Consider the following 21,867-nt stretch of genomic DNA (forward strand, 5'->3'; position numbering starts at 1 on the left):
GTGGGCATGATTGGTTATAACCCCATATGGCCTCATGTCACTAAAGGTGGAGACAGGATCAGAAAAAAATTATAATGGTAAAAAGTGTGTGAGTGTAAAATGACTAAAAATTAATTTAAAATAAAATGTAGTGAGTCTGAAGTGTTTGTTTATAAGGGATCATGGGATGTCATTGCAGCCTCTGTTCCGGATGCACGGTGTGCACACTTTGTATTGTGAATACCATCTCCATCCTGCCACACACCAGCCTACACTGCCAGAAACACTTTAGCTCAGACTTGAGGCTACTGTGTGTGATAAATTGTAACATTTATTATACTGTAAGACAAAGGTTTCTACTCTTATTGAAACATAACGGTTTAATTGTGGAAAACAAAGACATCATGCCGTAGAGTGTAAGTATCAAATTGACAGATTTTTTTGCATTGCATTAGAATGTTTGATTTTTAAAAGTCTCTAAATGAAGCTGGGCGGTGGTGGCGCACGCCTTTAATCCCAGCACTCGGGAGGCAGAGGCAGGCGGATCTCTGTGAGTTTGAGGCCAGCCTGGTCTACAAGAGCTAGTTCCAGGACAGGCTCTAAAAAAGCTACAGAGAAACCTTGTCTCGAAAAACCAAAATAAGAAAAAAAAATCTCTAAATGAGTTACTGACTTGACTTTCACTAAAAGTCATTGGATGGACTTGTGCTTGAATTAGACCAGAATCTCTAGTCACTTTGCAATGGTACTGGTTAGAGTTCTGCCATTTTGAGCCAGATGTTTATGAAAAATAGCATTCTCATCATGATGGTTATAAAATCAAAATATCACTTCTCCCTGAAAAATTCTGAAAGTGCTCTTTGGCTTGTAGTACCAGATATTCAGCCAAGATTTAAATTCTTTGTGTGAAAATAAACAGAAATGTCTATCTCATTAGTGTACAAATTTGATTTTACCATTAGTAGATGGTAAAAATCATACATATATGAACTATTATTTCCTAATATTTTATTATTTTTATTTCTGTGTGTGTGATATGTGTGTATGAGGTGCCTGCAGAGGTAAGAGGGGGAACTTGGGTCCTGTGGAACTGGAGGCAGATGTGAGCCACCCTAAGTGAGTGCTGGGGACCAAACTTGGGTCCTCTGAAAGAGCAGCAGGCATTTTGAACCTCTGGGCTATCTCTTCAGCTCCCCAGGGGATTTATTTTAGAGATAAATTTTAAAATAAATTTCTCTATGATTCATATGTGGTAAATGTTAGGTTGCACACCTATGTCTCATCCTGGTGTGCCAGGGGTCCCACACAGTTTTCTTATACAAAAAGGGGCTGTAAGTGAAAACCCTTCCTGCCATGTGATATCACTTACTGCGAATGGGCATGAAGCACACATTCAGACCCACATGGATATTTTATATGTGTATGAAAACATAGATGTTCTAGAAGGATCAGTTAAAACTGGTTAGCGCTTGCCTCTTTGTAGGCTAGGTCAACACGACTAACTTAGTGTTTTATTTATTTTTTAAAATATTGAAGATCTGGCATTGTATCTAAGTGGTTTTACTTGACTAGAATGTCTGAAGCCCAAGGTTCTGTCCTCAGTACTCAATATTAAAATATTGGAAATGGCACCTCCTGGAACTTTCTCCAAAACTGACCACATACTTGAACGCAAAGTGAATCTCAATATGTACGAGAAAAATGAACAATCACCCTGCATCCTATCTGACTGCCATGGATTAAAATTGGATACAAACAAAACAGAAATCTTACAAATTCATGAAAATTGAACGACTCACTACTGAATGAAAGAGTGTTGAGACAGAAATTACGAAAGAACTGAAAGACTTCCTAGACTTGAACGAAAATGAATACACAGCATACCCAAACTTCTGGGACACAATGAAGGCAGTTCTAAAAGCAAATTTATAGCACTAAGTATATACTTAAAAAATTGGAGAGACTTCACACTAGTAACTTAACAGCATACCTAAAAGCTCTAGAACAAAAAGGAAATTACACCCAAAAGGAGTAGATGTGAAGAAATAATCACACTTGGGGCTGAAATCAATAAAATAGAAACAAAATTTAAAAAATACAAAGAATCAAAGAAACAGATTTGATTCTTTGAGAAAAATTAGTAAGATTGACAAACCCTTATCCAAATTAACTAAAAGGCAGAGAAAGAATATCCAAATTAACAAAATTAGAACTAAAAAGAGGGACATTAGAAACAAACACCAAGGAATTGCAAAAAATCACAAAGGCATAGTTTAAAAACCTGTCTCCACAAAATTAGAAAATCTAAACAACACAGATAATTTTCTTGATACATGTTGGGAAGATCTACTCCAGTTTCACTCCTCCCATTCCAGACCCTGCCCCTCAGAAAGCCTCCCTATGGTAGCTCCTCCAAGGAAGCTGCTCAAGACCACCTACAGGCTATTTAAGACCTGGTCGCCAGACCTGCTTCATGCTCTCCCTCCTGTCTTTCTGCTGAGTCCTCAAGGAGTTGCTTCAATCTGCTCTGTTTATTAAATCTAGATTTATTAATTCAGTTTGATTTGGTTTATTGTTCCAGCAGAGGAACCCAATAACTAGGGATCCAATACTTACCAACTTGGTTCTGAAACCTTGATACCCAAACCATAAAGACCCAACAAAGAAAGAGAATTATGGACCAGCTTCCCATATAAATATATATGCAAAAGTTCTCAATTAAAAGTTTTCAGTTTACACCCAAGAACACATCAAAAATATCATCTATCATGATCAAGTAGGATTCTTCCCAGAGATGCAGGGATGGTTCAACCTAATCAAATCAATCAGTGTAATCCACCATATAAGCAAACTAAAAAACAAACACCATGTGATAGTCTCATTAGATGCTGAAAAGGCTGTTGATGAAATCCAACACCCATTTATGTTAAAAAGTCCTGGAGAGAAAAGGGACATGCCTCAACAAAATGCAGGTAGTTTACAGCAAGACCATAGCCAACACCAGCTTCATGGAGAGAAACTTAAAGCAATTCCACTGAAATCAGGAACAAGACAAGACTGTCCATTCTCTCCATGCCTATTCAATGTAGCCCTTAAAATCTTTGCTAGATCAATAAGAGGGCCAAGAAGATCAAGGGAATAAAATTGGAAATTAAGACATCAAAGTATCTTTATTTGCAGATGATATGATAAATATGCATAAGTGACCCTAAAAATTTCATGGAGAAACTCCTAAAGCTGACAAACACTTTCAGCAAAGTAGTTGGATACAAAATTAAACCTCAAAAATCAGTAGTACTCCTATATATAAATGAAACATGGGCTGAGAAAGAAATCAGGAGAAAAAACAACTTTCACAATAGCCTCAAATAATATAAAATATCTTGGTGTAGTTGTAACCAAGCAAGTGAAAGACTTGTCTGATAAAATCTTTAAGATGTTGAAGAAAGAAAAGGTCAGAAGAGGGAAAGTTTTCCCATGCTGATGGGATCAGTGGGATTAATACAGTAAAAATGGCTATTCTCTTAAAAGCACTCTACATATGCAATTCCATCCCCATCAAAATGCCAACATAATTCTTTACAGATCTTGAAAGGACAATTTTCAGTTTCATATGAAAAAAAACAGGATAGCAACAAAAAAGGAAAAGAAAGAAAGAAAAAGAAACCAGTCCTGTAGAAAAGAACTGCTGTTGGTGTCCCCATCCTTAACTTCATGTTGTACTACAGAGTTATAGTAATAAAAACAGCATGATATTGGCATAAAAGCAGACATGTTGACCAGTAGAATAAAACTGAAGAGCCAGACACAAATCCACACACCTATAGACACCCCACTTTTTATAAAGACACCAGAAATACACCCTGGAAAACAGACACTCTTAAACAAAAGGTGCAGGTCAAACTGGATTGCCACATGAGAAATACAAATTGATCTATACTTGTCATCCTGCAAAAAAACTCAACTTCAAATGGATCAAAGATCTCAACATAACTAGATACACTGAACCTGATAGAGGAGAAAGTGGGGAATAGCTTTGAACTTGTTGGCATAGGAAAAGACTTTCTGAACAGGACACCATTAGCACTAAGAATGACTTAATCGGACCTCATGAAACTGAAAAACTCCTGTAAAGCAAAGGACGTCATTATTGTGAAAAAGCAGTAGCCTACAGAATGGGAAAAGATTTTTACCAACTGTACATCCAATAGAGGTCTAATATCCAAAATACATAACTCACAAAAGCAGACTTCAAGAGAACCCAATTTAAAAAAATGGGGTACAGATCTAAACAAAGAATTCTCCATAGAGGAAATTCAAATGACTGAGAAACGCTTAAAAAATTTTCTACATCCTTAGTCATCAGGGAAATGCCAATCAAACTGCTTTGAGATTTTATTTTACACCTGTCAGAATGGCTAAAATCAATAAAAACAAGCGACAGCTCATGTTGCCAAGGATGTGGAGCAAGGAGAATGCTCCCCCATTGCTGGTAGGAGTGCAAGCTTCTACAGTCACTTTGGAAATAAGTGTAGTGGTTCACCAGAAAGATGGGAATTGATCTACCTTCAGATCCAGCTGCACCACCCTTGGGCATATTCCCAAAGGATGCTTCATCCTATCACAGAGGCACTTATTCAACCATGTTCATTGCTGCTCCATTCATAATAACCAGAAGCTGGAAATGACCTAGATGTTCCTCAACAGCAGAGTGGATAAAGAAATGAGGCACATCTACACAATGGAGTGTTACTCTGCTGTTAAAAATAATGAGACCATAAAATTCTCAGGTTAATGGATGGAACTAGGAAAAAAAAATCATCCTGAGTGAGGTAACTCAGACCCAGAAAGACAAACATTACCAGTATTCACTTACATGTGGACATTAGCTAAGGGAGAAGCATAAACCCAACCCAGCCACAAATTCTTGAAGTTGTCTTGTCTGCAAGACATGCTAGTGCAATAGTGGCATAGAGTGCATGGCTGTAACCAACCAACACCTGGTTTGACCTAAGGCCCACTCCATAGGATGGAACAAATACCTAACACTTCTTGGGTGGCCAAGAACCTGAGACTAGATAGTTCAGGGACCTGGGGTAAAACTAAATACTAATATTCTAAAACAACAACAAAAACATAGCACTAAAATGATTCCCGGTGACATTCTACAATACTCAAGGATTAGTGCCTTGCTCAGCCATCACCAGAGAAGCTTCCTCCTGCAGCAGACGCAAACAAATACAGAGACCCAGACAATATATATAGTGGAATACTATCTGTATTTTAATAAATAAAGCTTACCTGAAGATAAGAGGGCAAAACAGTCACACTAGTCAGCCATGTGGGTCAGGCAGTAGTAGCACACACCTTTAATCCCAGCAGCCACACTAGTTAGCCATAGAGGCTGGTGAGGGTGGCACATGCCTTTAATCCCAGCACTAGAAGGAATATAAGATAGGAATCTTCAGTCTAAGGATTCATGGAGACAGGCACTTGCCCGTTTTGGTCTGAGGTAGAGGTAAAAGCCGATGGCTTGCTGCTTTGCTCTTCTAATCTTCAGCTCAAACCCCAATATCAGTCTCTGTCTTTGGGTTTTATTATTCATGCTACAAATGTGCAAAAGAGTAAAAGAGAGAACTTGGAACACTCAACCCTAACTAGGATGTCTCTATCAAATCCCTCCCCTCTACACAGAAGAGAGGCAGAAAGAGTGTAAGGGCGAGAGGAGATGGAGAACATCAAGAAAACAAGACTTTTTAAATCAACATGGTCGATGCACACGTGAACTCACAGAGACCAAGGCAGCATGCACAGGGTCTACACAGATGTACCAGATGGGGTCCTAGAGCTGAAAGAGGTAAACACAAGCCCCCATCCCTAACACAGACACGGTCTCCAATTGATCACCACTTGGAAATGAAAATTTAAGTTTCTTCAAGGGAATGTCACTGGGGAAACAAATTACTTTTAAGAATATGTTGCATGCCCAGCAGTAGGTGGTCCACAGAAAAAGAACTGAATGACTCTCTAAAGGTTCCTTGTTTCATAATGTTATGTCAGATCTTTTCCTTTTTTAAGAAAATAATTATCTTACTATAGTTTATTTTATTTTATTTATCTATATTTTTCTTCTCTCCTTTACCCTATAGGTCTTTTGTGTATGTTATGGCTTCCAGTTTACTGTTTGTTTTGGATTCCTGAGTGTGTGTGCGAACAAGTAGATCTCTGTTTCTTGTGCCTTCTCTTGGGCTCTTTTCCTTCTGTTTGTTTGGTTTGTCCTTTTCCAATTTGTTAGCTTTTGTTTTGCCTTATTATATTTTATTATATCTTATTATCAACTCTGAGAAGCCTAAGGGAAGAATTAGAGGAATAGAAGGAGAGGAAGCCATAAGCAGAATATATTATGGGAAAAAATCTATTTTCAATAAAAGGAAAAAAAATACTTGAAACAAGTATAGTGAGATATAAATGGTTTCTTGGTAATAGTAATAGTCTTTGTATTTTCTATATATCTCTGATTTTGAAAGAAGTTTAAAGAGTTTAAAGGACGGCCAACTCATCCATATGTAAGGAAACTTTACATTTTTGTTGCAGAGAAGTTAAAGCATAAAAGAACTGCAGAGGATTTCATTTCATCTTGACCTTGCTAGAATGGTACCACTTCTGGCTGAACTTTGGGTTTGTGCAGCTATAGGATTCTCATTGGGATCAACCCTATGAGCATTTTTTTGAGGTGAGATCTTACTATGTAGCCATGGCTGGCCTAGAATCAATATGTAGATCAGCTGACTCTAGACTCCTAGAGATCCAGCTGCCTCTGCTTCCCAGTGCCTTGACCTGGAAACACATTTGCAGTCGGTGTCTGTTTCTACTACTCATACCCTTTCTTCCATGCCAGCACTAGTTTCTTCTGAGGATATTTTTATGAGCTTCCTAGATCCTTTTAGAAGAGGAAGTATAAATACATGAAGGGATATAGCACCCAATGTAATCAACATCTCTCTGCAAGCACGTAGCAGGATCCTATGTTAGAAGGCTAAAACCAACTTGTTCTGACCACTAGTGTGCGCGTCCTCTGTCAGGGTCAAGACAGCTGTCACCTGAGTTTTAATTGTCATAACTTCAGAAGACAGGTTATATAGAATCAAAGTTACTCTTTCAAAGTTATATAGATTAAGCTGAACTAACTTCAAGCTAGCATAAAACATTGGAGGAAGAAAATACTTTGAAAGCCATTGGATTTTATAATTTTGCAGGGAAGGAAAGAGCAAAGTTATAGGGATTTAGCTCAGAATCCACTTTCAGTGCAGCAATGTCATGGGTAAATATTCTCTATTTCAGCTTAGAAATGTGGAGACCAAAGCCCAGGAAAATTAAACATGTACATATGTAGCCAACAGGATTGATTCTTCTGGAGCCTCTGCCCTCGGCTTGGAGATGGCCACTTTCTCTTGTGTCTTTCATGTGGTCTTTCCCTACCTGTAGCTGTGTCTCAGTTTTCTCTTCCAATAAGAGCCCTTTCTGTATTTGTTTAGAGCCCATCCTAGAGACCCCATTCTCACCTCTTCAAACATCCCATTTCCAAAATCAGCTACATTCTAAGGCATGGGAAGGTTAGGTCTACAATATAGCCATCATGGGTGAGATCCCTTTGTGCTCAGTCTGCTCCTGAGGACCTTGCCTGGTTTTATGAGTCTTCTATGGACAAGAAAGGTCAAACCCCAAACAAATCCCAAACCGATCCCTAGTTGTAGTTCTCAAGCTTCCTAACAATGTTCGCGTGTGGTGGTGACCCAACCATACCATTATTTATAGTTGCAATTTTCCTTCTGTTATGAATCATAACTCAGACATCAGATATGCAGAATATCTGATATGTGACCCCGAAGAGGTCATGACCTCGGCTCTAGAGGAGGGAGAAGGATAAAAACTACCTTTCCACCGTGAAGAATTCTTCATAAGCTAGTCTTCATTTCAGGGGACTCGGGTTTCACTGAGTTTTATCCCACTGTGGATGCCTTCATTCAGAGTTTAGAATCCAGCTGGTTTCTTTATGGCGCCATTGGAGGCTTGCCGTATCCAGGTGAGAGCCTCCTGGGCTTCCTCCCAAATTTGACTCCAACCTTGGAAAGGAAAAACCAGTGTCAGCTTGAAATGGTGATTCTCTTAATAGTATTTGCTGCAGCGATCTCTCTACAGGGAAGAGGTCTTCTCCAAACTAAAAGGATTGGCTTCCCACATCCTTGGGATACAAATCTTACTGAAAAGCCATCTATCTTGCTCAACATTCTAACAGTTCAGAGTGTCTGCGGAGGGTTGGAAGCTCCTTGAAAATGGTTTATGGTCTGGTTTTGAAATCATTGAGCAGGGGGAAAATCTTGCCTCCACAACTTAAAAAAAAAATCTCTTTCAGAAGTAACATGTGGCCAGGGACACTGTTGTTCTGCGTTTTTATTGACTTTCTCTCTTGGCACGTATTGAGTCTCACGGCTTTAATTATCACTTATATACAGATGATATTCAAATTTACACATTTCCAGCCCTTTCAGATGATGTCACCCCTTGCCTTGCCCCAAATTTGGCTCCCGCCTTGTCTTGGATGAGCCACAGTTTTCTCTGATTGACTATAGAAGAGATGGAGCCTTTGCCATTTGGTTGTAAATAAACCCAAAAGCAGGGGAGTTCATTCACCCCATTGAGAGCCTGGGCTGCCAGCGAAGGGCAGGGCTGCTCAGTGACTGAATTATTCCCCCACTAAACTCAGCCAAGGAATTAATCTCCACAAAACATCCAAAGACATTTGACAGTGGCCATCATTCCCATTTTTGGCCAGAATTCTTTATATCTCGTGGCGGATACTCTGCCATGGTCCTTGGCAGACTCCCAGTAAGCACTAGGAGTATGACTGCCCTTTGACCTTGCGTGACCTTACGTCGTGTCCACAGTCCCAGGACACATCCTTCAGGCAACTGTGCTAGTTTTCCATGCACTGAATAAAACGTGGTGTGTTGAATGCTTGGCCGGGTTCTCTGCCTTCACATAAGCTCCCTTTTCAAATGGCTTAGAACAGACATTGTCTCCCTTTGAAGAGGCCGTTTCTAGTCGGTGCCACCGCTCGGTCGGAGCTGTGTTCCGCGTGGCTCCTCCACGCAGACAGAACATGTGACCTTACGCAACAACGTGTATCTGAAAACCCTGGGGTGACCTCATCCCAGGCGTTAGTCCACGACAGCCTGGGCCTTAATAAGCAACAAGCCCTCCACAAACACTCACTGGGCTAAAGCCTGAGAGAATGAATTTGTAATCCTTTGACCCACTTGTGGGTCTTGCTGCTGTTGTTATTTATATATTTTTTATCTACCTCTTAGATTATTATGTAACTGTGTCTGTGTAATTATTATTTCAAGCAGAGCATATTGGAAAGCTCCATTAACATAACTGAGGGGTATAAAATGGAGTGTTTGGAGCTGTCAATTAGCCGATTTGTCTTGTGTTGCTTTTCTTCATTATTTCCGAGCAGCTAACGGTTCATTCAGCACATTTTAATTAAAAACAAACATATGTGGGTCGGCTAGGAACTCCAGTGTCTAGTGGTGTAGTCAGACAGGGACGGCAAGTGTGTCTAGCTGTGGCCATCTGATATCTTCCATCCATCTCGGTCATAATCCTCCAGATCTAATTATGGGGGGACGGCAGCTGCGCTCAGTTAGGCTTTTCTTGATTTTTTTTACAGAGATGGAGCTTTTCAGCCCATTATGTTGGAGAAAATCGGCTGCCGCGGGGTCCTTTCCAACTCGAAGTCTCGGGAGCTTTCTCCCAGTTATTTTCCGCCGAGCCCCGCCCATTGGTTCTAGCCTTGTGCTTCCCGCCGGGGATGTTCTGAGAAGCACCGCTGCACCTTTCGTATCGTGACTTTAAAGTGTGAGCACTGAGTTCTTAGGAACCGCATTACCTGCTCAGGTCACCCAGCATGAGGGTCTGCCCTGCAGCCCTGTGCACTCAGAAGCTGGATCCCAGCAGGGTCAGGAGAGGGGCGTGTCTTGGTGTCTTACCAAGGACAGGGAGGAGAATGAGCTCCTTTAACTAGTAATAACTACTCTTTCACATGGAAGGGCCCTGTAGTAACTGAGGAGGGGTCTGGAGGCAGACCACAGGGCGTCATGCCCACAACAGTGAGCCGCCTGACGTAACGGTGTGCCAGATGGACTTAGGGCAGGCTGCAGAATCTCCAGCTGTTAGGTCAGAGAAAGAGGAAGAAGATGAGAGATCCTGCAAGTCCAAGCTCTGTCCTCACATCCAAGGCCTTCTACAATCTAACTCCAGGTTTGTCTCCAAACTCCTCTCTTGGTAGCTACAGTGGACCAGCTCAGCCAACAACAACAAAGCCACCTGCTTCTTTCTCAGTTTAGACCTTGTTAATTTAAGAAATTTGAAATAAAATGAAAGAAAAATGGGAAACTTTTCACATAAACACCCATGAGTAATTTCACAGTATTCCTCCCAGCCCCTGCTCCTAAACAGTTAGTTCCTCAGCTGAGTACAAAGGCTTCCAGTAGGGCCAGGGGCATGGCTTGGTTGGGAGAGTACTTGCAGCGAGATGAGTTTATCTCCAGCAGCTATATAAAAAGTGGGTCACGGGGCACAGGCCTGGGCTCATTGTCTAGTCTCGCTGACTCAGCAGGCTCTGAGTACAGTCAGCGCCCCCGCCTCAAAAGTGTAAAGTGGAGAACAGTTGAGGAAGGCACCAACATCCTCTGGCTTCCACGGGCATGCACCTACAGTGCGTGTGCAGCTGTCACCCACAGCAGCACAGATACATACACACAGAAGAGTACCACAGTGTCTTGTGCGTGATACACAATGCCCCTTTGCCTTCTGGCTGGCTACACTCTGGTCAAGTCCCTGGGCGGTCGGAAGTTATGTGTGACGGCAGGGACTCCAGCAACCTCAGTTCCTGAACACTATGGAGGATGTTGTCGCCTGGTAAACAGGATTGTTCCGTCACATACGCATGTGGAAGAACTAAGTTTCCCACGCAGTTAGCCTTTGACCTTTGGGATTTGCTTGCTAGAGAAACTGACTCTTCAGACACATTATATTGTCTACCTTAGCCAATATGGTCGGCTGCTATGAAGAACAGAGAAAAGCTGTCGGTCTCCGACTGGACACAGCCTACTACCCTCGTAAAGACTAGGATGGCACACATCAGAAGTATGAATTTCTGCACCGCTCTACAAGAATTTAAGCTGATTCTACTACTTAGTGACTATGTAATCTCAGACAAGTGTTATCAGGAATGATATATTTATTTATATATTTCTCTCTATATACATATTTATATATTTCTCTATATAAATTATATATAGCATATAAATTAAATAACTGTAAGCCTTATAAATACATTAAGTAAATAATATGCATCTGTTTTAAGTTTTATATATATACAAATATATAAAACATATAAATAAATAATAAAATAAAATAAAAAACTCTCCCTTGATATTTATTAAGATGGTTCAGTTGGATCCCTGGGACCCATATGGTAGCAGGAGAGAACTGGCTGCCATCAGCTGTCCTCTGACCTCCACAAGCATGCCATGGCATGCACATACATACACACACATGCACACACACACACACACACACACACTGTTTAAAGAATTGGGTCACCCAATTGTTGGGCTTGGTAAGTCTACAATCTGATTGGCCAGGGCAGGGTTGGGAGGCTGAAGGCCCAGAAAGCAGTTGCAGCTGAAGCTGGAAGTCAGGCTTCTGAGGAGCAGGGAAAGAGCCAGTGCTGCTGAGAGAGTTCTAGAGTGTCTGAGGGAACCCCCTGAGGGAACCCCCTCTTCTTCGGGGACGGGTGACCCTCTTGCTCTAGTCAAGCACTTGGCTAACCGCAAGAAGCCCACCACTCCATGGAGAGTAGTCTGCTTCTCTCAACAACCTACTCAGTTATGCACACATTTCTCTTTCTCTGGAGGGAGGGGGCAGGGTCTTGCTTTGGTTGGCCAGGTACGAACAAGATAGCTGGTACTGCCTTTGTACTCAAAGCAGTCCTCCTGCCTCAGTCCCCTAAGTGCTGGAAATCCAGGAACCACAAATCTTCTTTGTAAAAAGCAACCTGGGAGCCTGGGAATACAACGCAGTGGATGAGTGTGAGGCCCCGACTTCATATCCTGGTATCCACATCAAAAGCGGGGTGTGGCTGCATGGACCTGTCGTTGTCGCGTTGAGTGGGGCTGACAACAAAAGGATCGCTGGGCTTGCTGGCTGCTGGCATAGCTCCAGGTTCACTGAGAGACCTTGTCTAAAGGTAAGACGGGGGGAAGGGATAGAGCAGGGAACTTGGACCTCCTCAGGCCTCTGCACATGCACGTCAATGTGAACAATCACACACACACACACACACACACACACACACACACCTTTGCAGGAACATCCAAATGTTCAAAAACATCCTCAGAAATATCTGAGAGTTGGGCCAACCAAGCTGACATCACACGATGTCAGTGCCCATCACATGAAGTTATTCTGTCCCCTAACACGTTGGTCCTGACCCTTAAGATGGAGAAAATACAAGAACATGTCGAGCGGATAAGTTCATGTGTGTAGGGCAAAGTCAGCACATAATTGCCAATATTTATTCTTTATTATTATTATGACAGGGTTGGCTCCATGTTTGGGCCTTGTGAAAGTGCTATGAACAAGTTCAATCAGGACCACAAGGAATAATGGCTGTTTGGTTTGGAATGCCACTAATCTGATATAAAACCTCATACATAAGAATTCTAAATGCAGCAAATGGAGACCCATGTACCAGTGTTTGCAGACCATGCTGGCCAGCACTCCATCAGTTTGTGGCTATTTTCGCCTTGTTATTCCATGAATAAATTTTAATATATTCCATTTTCCCCATAAACTGTTTATTTACTGCTCACATTAATGCGATATGGCAAAACCATTTAGATGACTGGAGTCCTCTGCAACCGACGAGAGCATTTCTTTTGCTTTGCTTTCTCTTCATTCCTCGTGATAAAAATCATTTCGCTGTACATGTTTTTGAATTAACTGGCACTTCTCGGGAATATAACCTCAGCATAAATCAAGCGGCTGACGTAGAGTCAAGTGATTAAGAACCTGGCCAGCTCCTTCGCTGCTTGAGGATCTGCTCCCATCGTGAATGACACAGTAACAGTCTGGACCAGAGAGTTCACACACAACTGCTTACTTCAGAAGAAACAAATAGTTGGCAATGCCTTTCACCAGAGAAAGACAACAGCGCCTAAGACAGGAATTTGGTGGTGGTGGGGGAGGTGTTGTATAAGACCACACCAGATACCATCTTGTATTTGGTTTCATAACTGTCTTTAGTGGTAGCAGGACAACTGAATTTGGCATGGCTTTGGATTATGCAAAGAAAACCAAGCCCAGACCAGACTTGCAAAATGTGGGCCATCTGAGAAGAAAAAGAGGGTAAGAAGTCAGTGGATCTGTGAAGTGGGACACATGGCTGAGGAGGGAGCTGTGAAATTGCTGTTCCAGTTTTGTTTCTGTGGCTATGATAAGATGTTCTGACCAAAAGCAGCTTAAGGAAGGAAATGGTTAATTTCAACTCATTGTTCCGTATGGCAGCCCATCCTTGAGAGACGGCACTCATCACTGAGGCAGGAAGTCAAGGCAGAAGGCAGAAGGCAGGCCTGCGTGCTCTCCCCGATAGCACCCTTCTAATGAAGGAACTCATCTCACAGCCAAAGAAGGACAGCAGACATCGTTGAGGTTGGCTGCTTGCTGCTTGGTCCACAGCTGGCTTATACTCTACTTGTGCCTTTAAGTAGTTCAGGACCACTTGCCAAGGGAATGGTACCACCCACGGTGAGTTGAGCCCTCATGCATTACTAATCAGTCAAGACAATCCCTCACAGACTTGCCCCATGAGTATTGGTTTCATGGGGCAAGAAGTTTATTTCTTTATTGAATTTTGTCTTGGGTTCCCACAACACCAGCATAGCAGAATAAAAATTATAGTTTATTTGGGGACAATCCTAACTTTTGCTTTGTTCTTTTTTAACCTAATTTCTATATAGGAGTAGGCATCTAGTCTTCAATGTCCTTTTCTGATGGAAATATCCTTATTTCCGTTTGAGATTTTATTACTGGAATTTTCATTCAGTCTTGTTTTGCTTTGCTTTTCTATGTGTGTATGCATTCAGATGTGTGTATGTGTGTGTTCAGATGTGTATGTGTGTATGTATGTATGTATGTTTTCAGGTGTGTGTGTATATATATAATAAGTGTGTGTGATGTTTTCAGGTATATATGTGTTCTGGTTTGTGTGTATGGGTATGTGTTCATATGTGTGTATGGGTATGTGTTCATGTGTGTGTGTGTGTGTGTGTGTGTGTGTGTGTGTGTGTGTGTGTGTGTGTTCAGGTATGTAGGAGCATGGCAGACAGTGGCGTTGAGAGTGCTTTAAACTGTGGGTGCCTGGCTCAAAAGGTTTCACAGAAGAGTATTAATATGCGGCCTAGAGCTCTTGTTCTTGTGATATTTTAGCAAAGAATGTGGCTGCTTTTTGCCCTTGTCCAAAAATTCTGCCCGAGGCTAAATTGAAGAGCTATGGATTAACAGCTTTGATAGGAGCCTGTAATTTCATGTGGTAGCTTGAATGTAATTGGCCCCCATAAACTCATTAGGAGTGGCACTATTTGAAGGTGTGGCTTGTTGGAATAGGTATGGCCTTTTGGGAGGTGGTCTTTGAGGTCTCCTATATGATCAAGACACACCCAGTGTCTCAGTTCACTTCCAGTTCCCTGCAGATTAAAGATGTAAAATTCTCAGCACCATGTCTGCCTGCATGTCGCTGTATCCTGTCATGATGATAATGGACTGAACCTCTAAACTCTAAGCCACCCCAATTAAATGTTTTTCTTTATAAGAGTTGCCAAGGTCATGGTGTCTCTTCATAGCAATAGAAACCCTAACTAAGACACGTCAGTTCCAAGGAATTCCAACGTGCATCTGGCCTCTGTAAGCACCTATATACACATGGCAAACATTCATACATACATACATACATACATACATACATACATACATACACATTAAAGCAAAGCTTGTCTAATTTGATTTCTATCACTATGGTTTGGATATAGTAGAGAGTGTCCCTCAAGTTCACATATTGAATACTTAGTCTTTAGTGTGGGAGTCTTGAGAGGTGGTTGGGATGTGTAATAAGCCTGACCTAGTGGGGAGAACCTTAAGCTCTGGGGCACAGTCCCTCAGAAGAGGTGACAAGCTTCTGTGACTCAAAGTAAGTTTTGGAAGAGCATTTGTTATATAGCATTGGTCTTGACCTCTGAATTACTCTCCAGCCTCCTATGTGGTCTCTGTCTCCCCATGACCCGTCCTTTCATTAGATCCTCATGAGAGGACACTTAGTGTGGGACATCAGGCTCAAAATCCTTGAACTAAATAAAGCTCCTTTCTATATAAAGTTCAGCCATCTTGGGTTTTTCATTATAGTAATGAAAAATGGACTGATATGTACACAGCAAAAAGTAACCTTCAAAAATGGACAACAGCGCCACATTCATCCAGAAACTTCTACTGTAAGAATTTTTTCTTAAAGAGAAATGACAGCAGTTTGAAACCTGGATCTACACTGGATAACACTGGAAATGATGAGGTAAAATATAAAATTATTAAAATACTTACTAAAATAAACTTTTTATTTAGTAAGGTGGAGACAGGAGGATCAGAAGATCAAAGTCATCCTTGGCTACATAGCAGATCTGAGGACATCCTGGGCTACGTGATACCCTGTCTCAAGAAAACAGGCAAGCAAAATTATTTAATGAATCATTGATTATTTATAGAAAAAATAATAGTGTATTATGGGGTGTGTTACATGCGAAGAAATAAAATGTATGATAATTGCATAAAGGGCTCATGGGGAGAAAGGAAAAGACACTATTGTAAAGTTAAGTTACGGCTGGAGATACAGCTCAGTGGGTGGAGTGCTTGCCCAACACACACTGGCCCTAGGCTCCATCACAGCACCACAGGAACCAGGTGTGGTGGCACACATCTGTAACCCCAGAAATTGGGCATTCTCGGCTACACGGTGAGTTTGAGGCCAGCCTGGGCTGCATGAGACCCTGTTTCAAAAAAAGAAGGACCCAGGAGATGTCCTATGACCTCTACATATGTGCCATGCGTACACACACACACACCCACACACACACACCAGAAAAAAGGAAAAGAAAAGTGAAGAAAGGTAATAACAGACGTCCAAGAAGAAAACAGAAGAATAAGATAGTAGACCCCATCCCACCATGCCACCATGGCAGTAACCACACACTATAAAAACCCTTTCATTAAAAGCCAGAGAGTGTCTGCATAAGAAAGCAAGATTCAACTAGATCTCGTTGACAAGAAATTCAATATAATGAGCAGGTTAAAATAAGGAAATGGAGAAGGAGTGTCCCAATATTAATAATGATAAGGAAATTGAAGAGGCTGGTTTATACCAAAGGGTACTTTTAACCAAGACTAGCAGCAGGGATGGTGAGGATCAATTCCCAATGATGAAAGGATTGAGTTGGAGAGAGAGAGAGAGAGAGAGAGAGAGAGAGAGAGAGAGAGAGAGAGAGAGAGAGAGAGATCCACAGACTCTGACCAGGGGATCAGAGAAGCTGACTGCAGAGTTCCACCTCTCCCCACCTCTCCTCCAGATTCAGTGCCCCAGTCTCATCTCCAGCATTGTGGTGGACCATCCCTCTCTGCCCCTCCCTCTAGAGCATCACTCAGATCTCCCCTCCACTCTTCCTTCCCCTACTCATCGCTTTACCGCAGCTCTCAAGCCCATGGGGCATTCCCTGGTAACCCACAGACACTCCAGCCGGGAAGCAGGTAGGCAAACTGCGGACCAGACCTTTCCCTTTCCTCTCCAAACCTAATCCCCAGGCTCAACACAGCTCTGCCACAGGCCACCAGCTGTGGCCTCTCCTCACTCTCTGCTCCCTCTCCCAGGGAACTGAGCAAATACTGGAGGAACACCCTGCTTTCTTCCAACCTGTGGACCTCTTCAGCATCACCCCAACCTTTCCCTATTCTTAATATATATAAGTATCTCCCAATACTTAGAAACATATTTTACCTAGAACCCCAGTGACCATACCCAGCAGGATTCCAAAAGAATTCCCTACCAGGCAACATACAACCACTACACCTCCTAAGAACTGGACAGGGCAGCAGAAACTGAGGACCAAAGCACCCAGTCAACAAAGAGAAGACTGTACATCAGCACCTAGAACTACAGTATTCACAAACCCAGATGCTTAAACACCAGCACAAAAACAGGATCAACAACAGCCAGGACAATATGTGTTCACTAGAGCCCAGCAAAGCTACCACAGCAGGCCCTGGGAATTGTAACATGGCTGACACACAAGACAAAGACCTTAAAATAGCCTCTGTGAATATGATACACATCCCTAAGAAAGAAATTAATAAATCCCTTTAAAAACCTATGGAAACATTAATAAACAATGAAAGGAAATGAATAAAAACAGTTCAAGACCTGAAAGTGGAAATAGAATCAATAAAGAAAACCCAAAGTGATGTAAATCTGGAAATGAAAAAATTTAAAATTAGAACAGAAACTTTAGTAGCAACCCTCACTAACAGAATATGAGAGATGTAAGAGAGAATCTCAGGCATTGAAGACATGATAGAAGACATGGGTATCTCAATCAACAAAAATGTTAATTTTTTAAAATCATGGCACATAACATCCAGAAAATCTGGACCACTCTGAAAAGATCAAATCTAAGAATAATAGGAATAGAGGAAGTAGAAGAAACCTAAATCAAAGGCACAGAAAATATTTTTTAAAAACTCATAAAAGAAAAATTCCCTAACCTAATAAGAAGGAGATGCCCATGAAGGTACAAAAAGCTTACAGAATACCATATGGAATGTATCAAAAAAGAAATTCTCTCAAGATCATAATAGTGAAAACACCAAACATACAGAACAAATTTAGAATATTAAAAGCTGCCAGGGGAAAAGCAATATAAAAGGCAAAACTATTATTATTAGGGTCATCCATTAAGGAGACCCTAAATGCCAGAGGACCTGGATGTTCTACAGAATCTACAAGACTGCAGATTCCAGCCCATACTACTATACCAGGCAAAAATTCAATCACAATAGATGGAGAAAATAAGGCATTTCCATACTAAAATAAAATGGCAAAAATTCAATCACAATAGATGGAGAAAATAAGGCATTTCCATACTAAAATAAAATGTAAGCAATATCAGTCTACAAATCCAACCTACAGAAGGTTTGGGAAGGAAAACTCCAACCCAAAGAAATTACCCCCACACAAGAAAATAGTAGGAACAAATAATCCCAGATGAGCAATTCAAAATAAAAGCAAACATACATCCACCACCACCACCACCACCACCACCACCTCCACCACCACCACCACCACCACTACCACCCACTACCACCAACTACTACTACTAAATAACAGGGATCAACAAACACAGCTCATTGAAATCTCTCAATATCAACAATCTCAATTCCTCAACAAAAAGACACAGATGAACAGAATGCAAAAACAGGGTCAATCCTTCTGTTGCATCCAAGAAACACACCTTAACATTAAGGATAGACATCACCTAAGGATAAAATGATGGAAAATATACTCCAAGAAAATAGACCTAAGAAACAAGACATTTTAAGATCTTACAAAATAGACTTCAAACCAAAATGAATCAGAAGAGATAGAGTACACTATATACCCTCCAAAGGGAAAGATCCATCTCTCAGCAATTCTTAACATCTATGCACCAAATCCAAGGGCACCTAAGTTTATAAAAAGAAACACTACAACAACTCAAATTTCATGTTGATCCTCACGAAATGATAGTGAGGGACTTTAATACTCAACTCTCTCCAACAGGCAAGTCATCTAGAAAAAAGTCAAACAGAGGAATGCTGGAACTCACTGATATTAAAAACTGAATGAACCTAACAGATATTTACAGAACATTTTACCAAAAACAAGAATATACCTTCTTCTCAGCACCTCATGGAACTTTCTCCAAAATTGACCATATATTTAGACACAAAGCAAATCTCAACAGATACAAAGAAATTGAAAAATTACCCTGCATTCTATCTGGCCACCATGAATTAAAACTGGGTATCAGAAACAATAGAAAGCTTACAAATCATGTAAACTGAACAATTCACTAGTGAATAAAAACTGGGTCAAGAAAGAAAGACTTTCTAGAAGTGAATGAAAATGAATACATATCGTATCCAAACTTATGGGGCACAATGAAAGCTGTGCTAAGAGGCAAGTTCACAGTACTAAGTGCCCACACAAAAAACTAGAGAAATCAAATACTAGCAACTTAACAACACATCTGAAAGCTCTAGAACAAAAATAAGAAATCACACTCAAGAGGAGTAGATGGCAGGAAAAAATAAAAAAATCAGGGCTGAAGTCAATAAAATACAAACAAACAATATAAAAATCAATTAAACAGATTTGGTTCTTGACAAAAAACAGTAAGATTGACAAATCCTTATCCAAATTAATTAAAATACATAGAAAGAATATCTAAGTTAAAATGAGGGATGAAAAGGGGATATAACAACATATACCAAGAAAATCCAAAGGATCATAGAAACATACTTTAAAAACCTGTAAATCACCAATTTGGAAATTTCTAAAAGAAATGGCTAATTTCCTTGAAGCATGCCTTCTGCCAAAGTTAAATCAAGATCAAATAACCATATAAACAGACCTATAACTCCTAGTGAAATAGAAACAGTCACTGAAAGTCTCCCAACCAAAACAAAATAAACAACAACAACAAAAAAAAAATCCAGGGCCAGATGGTTTTAGCACAGAATTCTACCAGACACTCAAAGAAGAGTTAATGCCAATACTCCTCAAATTATCACACAAAATAGAAACAGAAGGAACATGGCCAATTTGTTTTATGAGGCCACAGTTACCCTGATACACAAACCCATAAAGACTCAACAAAGAAAGAGAATTACAGACTAATTTACTTTATGAACATAGTTGCAAAAGTTCTTAACAAAATACTCGCAGTCCAAATCTAAGAACACATCAAACGATCATCTAGCATGATCACATAGGCTTCTTCCCAGAGATGCAGACATGTTTCAATATTTATCTATATTTTCTTCTTTCTTTTTACCCTTCAGGTCCTTTGTGTACATATTGTGCCTTCCCGTTCAGTGTTGATAGGATTCCCGAGTGTGTGAAACAGTGGGTCTCTCTCTGCATCTATGTCTGTTCCTGTGCCTTTCTTGGGCTCTTGATTTGTCCTCTTCTGATGTGTTAGATCTTTTAGCTTTGTGTTGGTGTGTGTTTATTTCTATGTATACACATATACATACATATAGCATATACATATATATATATATACATCTATATATATATATGATCCTGTAGTATCTGAGGTGTTTTTCTAATGAGAGACAGAAAGGGTGTAGATCAAGATGGGAGGGGAGGTGACCAGGAAATGGGAGGAGTAGAGAGAGAGAAAAGAAACTGTAATCGGGATATATTATGTGAGAAAAAAATCTATTTTCAATAAAAAGCGGGGGGGGGCGCACCGGTCCCAAATGTGTGCACCTAGTCCCTTGCTTTCAACACACATGAAGCAAACACTGAAAGAGCTGGGAAGGAGCCGTTTAAGTCTGCAGCTGCAGGTGAGCATCCCTCCCTGAGCTTTGCAAATGGTACTTGGAAAACTGTTTATCCACATACAAAAAAAAGTTGGATCCTTCTGTTTCTTATATGTAAAAGTCACTCAAAATGGACCAGCAAGCTAATCAAAAGAGCTGAAACTATAAATGTCTTATAAGAACATAAGGAAGAAACCCTCATGATGTTTTATTTGGTCCTAACTTCTAACTTCTTGGCTGTGGCAGCAAAAGCATAGGCAAGCAAAGAAAACTGGACTATATCAGAATGTAAGACCTCTACCAAGCATGGTGGCCCACTTCTGTATTGTACTGCCGACATTTGAGAAGTCAAGACAGGAGAATCAGGAGCTGAAGCCAGCCTTGTCTTAGAAGAAGAATATGGGCTGGAGAGGTGGCACCACAGTTAAGAGTTTTAGCTCTTGCCGAGGACTCGGGTTCTATTGCCAGCACCTACATGGTGCTAACAATCATCTCTCCTCCAGTTCCAGGAGATCTGACTCCCTATTCTGTTCTCAGAGGGCACCAAGCATACATGAGGTGAGCATACATACATGCAGGCCACTCATGCACAAAATGAATACATCTAATAATTTGATATAATTAGTTAATTAAAGCTCTGGAAATGAAAGAACACTACACATTGAAAAAAGCAACTCTTGGAACAAGAGAAAATATGGTGAGATATCTATGAATAGTTACTATTCAACAACTCAATAAAACACTAAACAGTTCATAAAAAGAGCAAAAGGCTACAGAGATGGTTCAGCAGTGACAAGCAGTTACTGCCCTTATGGAGGCCTGAGTTCTGTTTCCAGCACAGGTGGCTCATAGCTGCCTATAACTCCAGCTCCATGGGAGGTCTGATACCCCCTTATGGTCTCCACGAGTACTGTACTTGCGCGCGCACACACACACACACACACATACACACAGTGGGTTGATGAGTGCTGCTCACATCTCCAATGATCTAAGGACCATTTCCCAAAGGTCCCATAACTTTCCACCAGGCCACTGTAGGGACCAAACCCCTGACTACAGTAGGATTTGGGGACCACTCAGCCCTTGAAAAAACTATCATCTAGGTTTCTGTCAACAGATGAATGGCAACGGAAAGGCTTA

The sequence above is a fragment of the Arvicola amphibius genome, chromosome 7 (assembly GCF_903992535.2).
Source record: "Arvicola amphibius chromosome 7, mArvAmp1.2, whole genome shotgun sequence".
NCBI lineage: Eukaryota > Metazoa > Chordata > Mammalia > Rodentia > Cricetidae > Arvicola > Arvicola amphibius.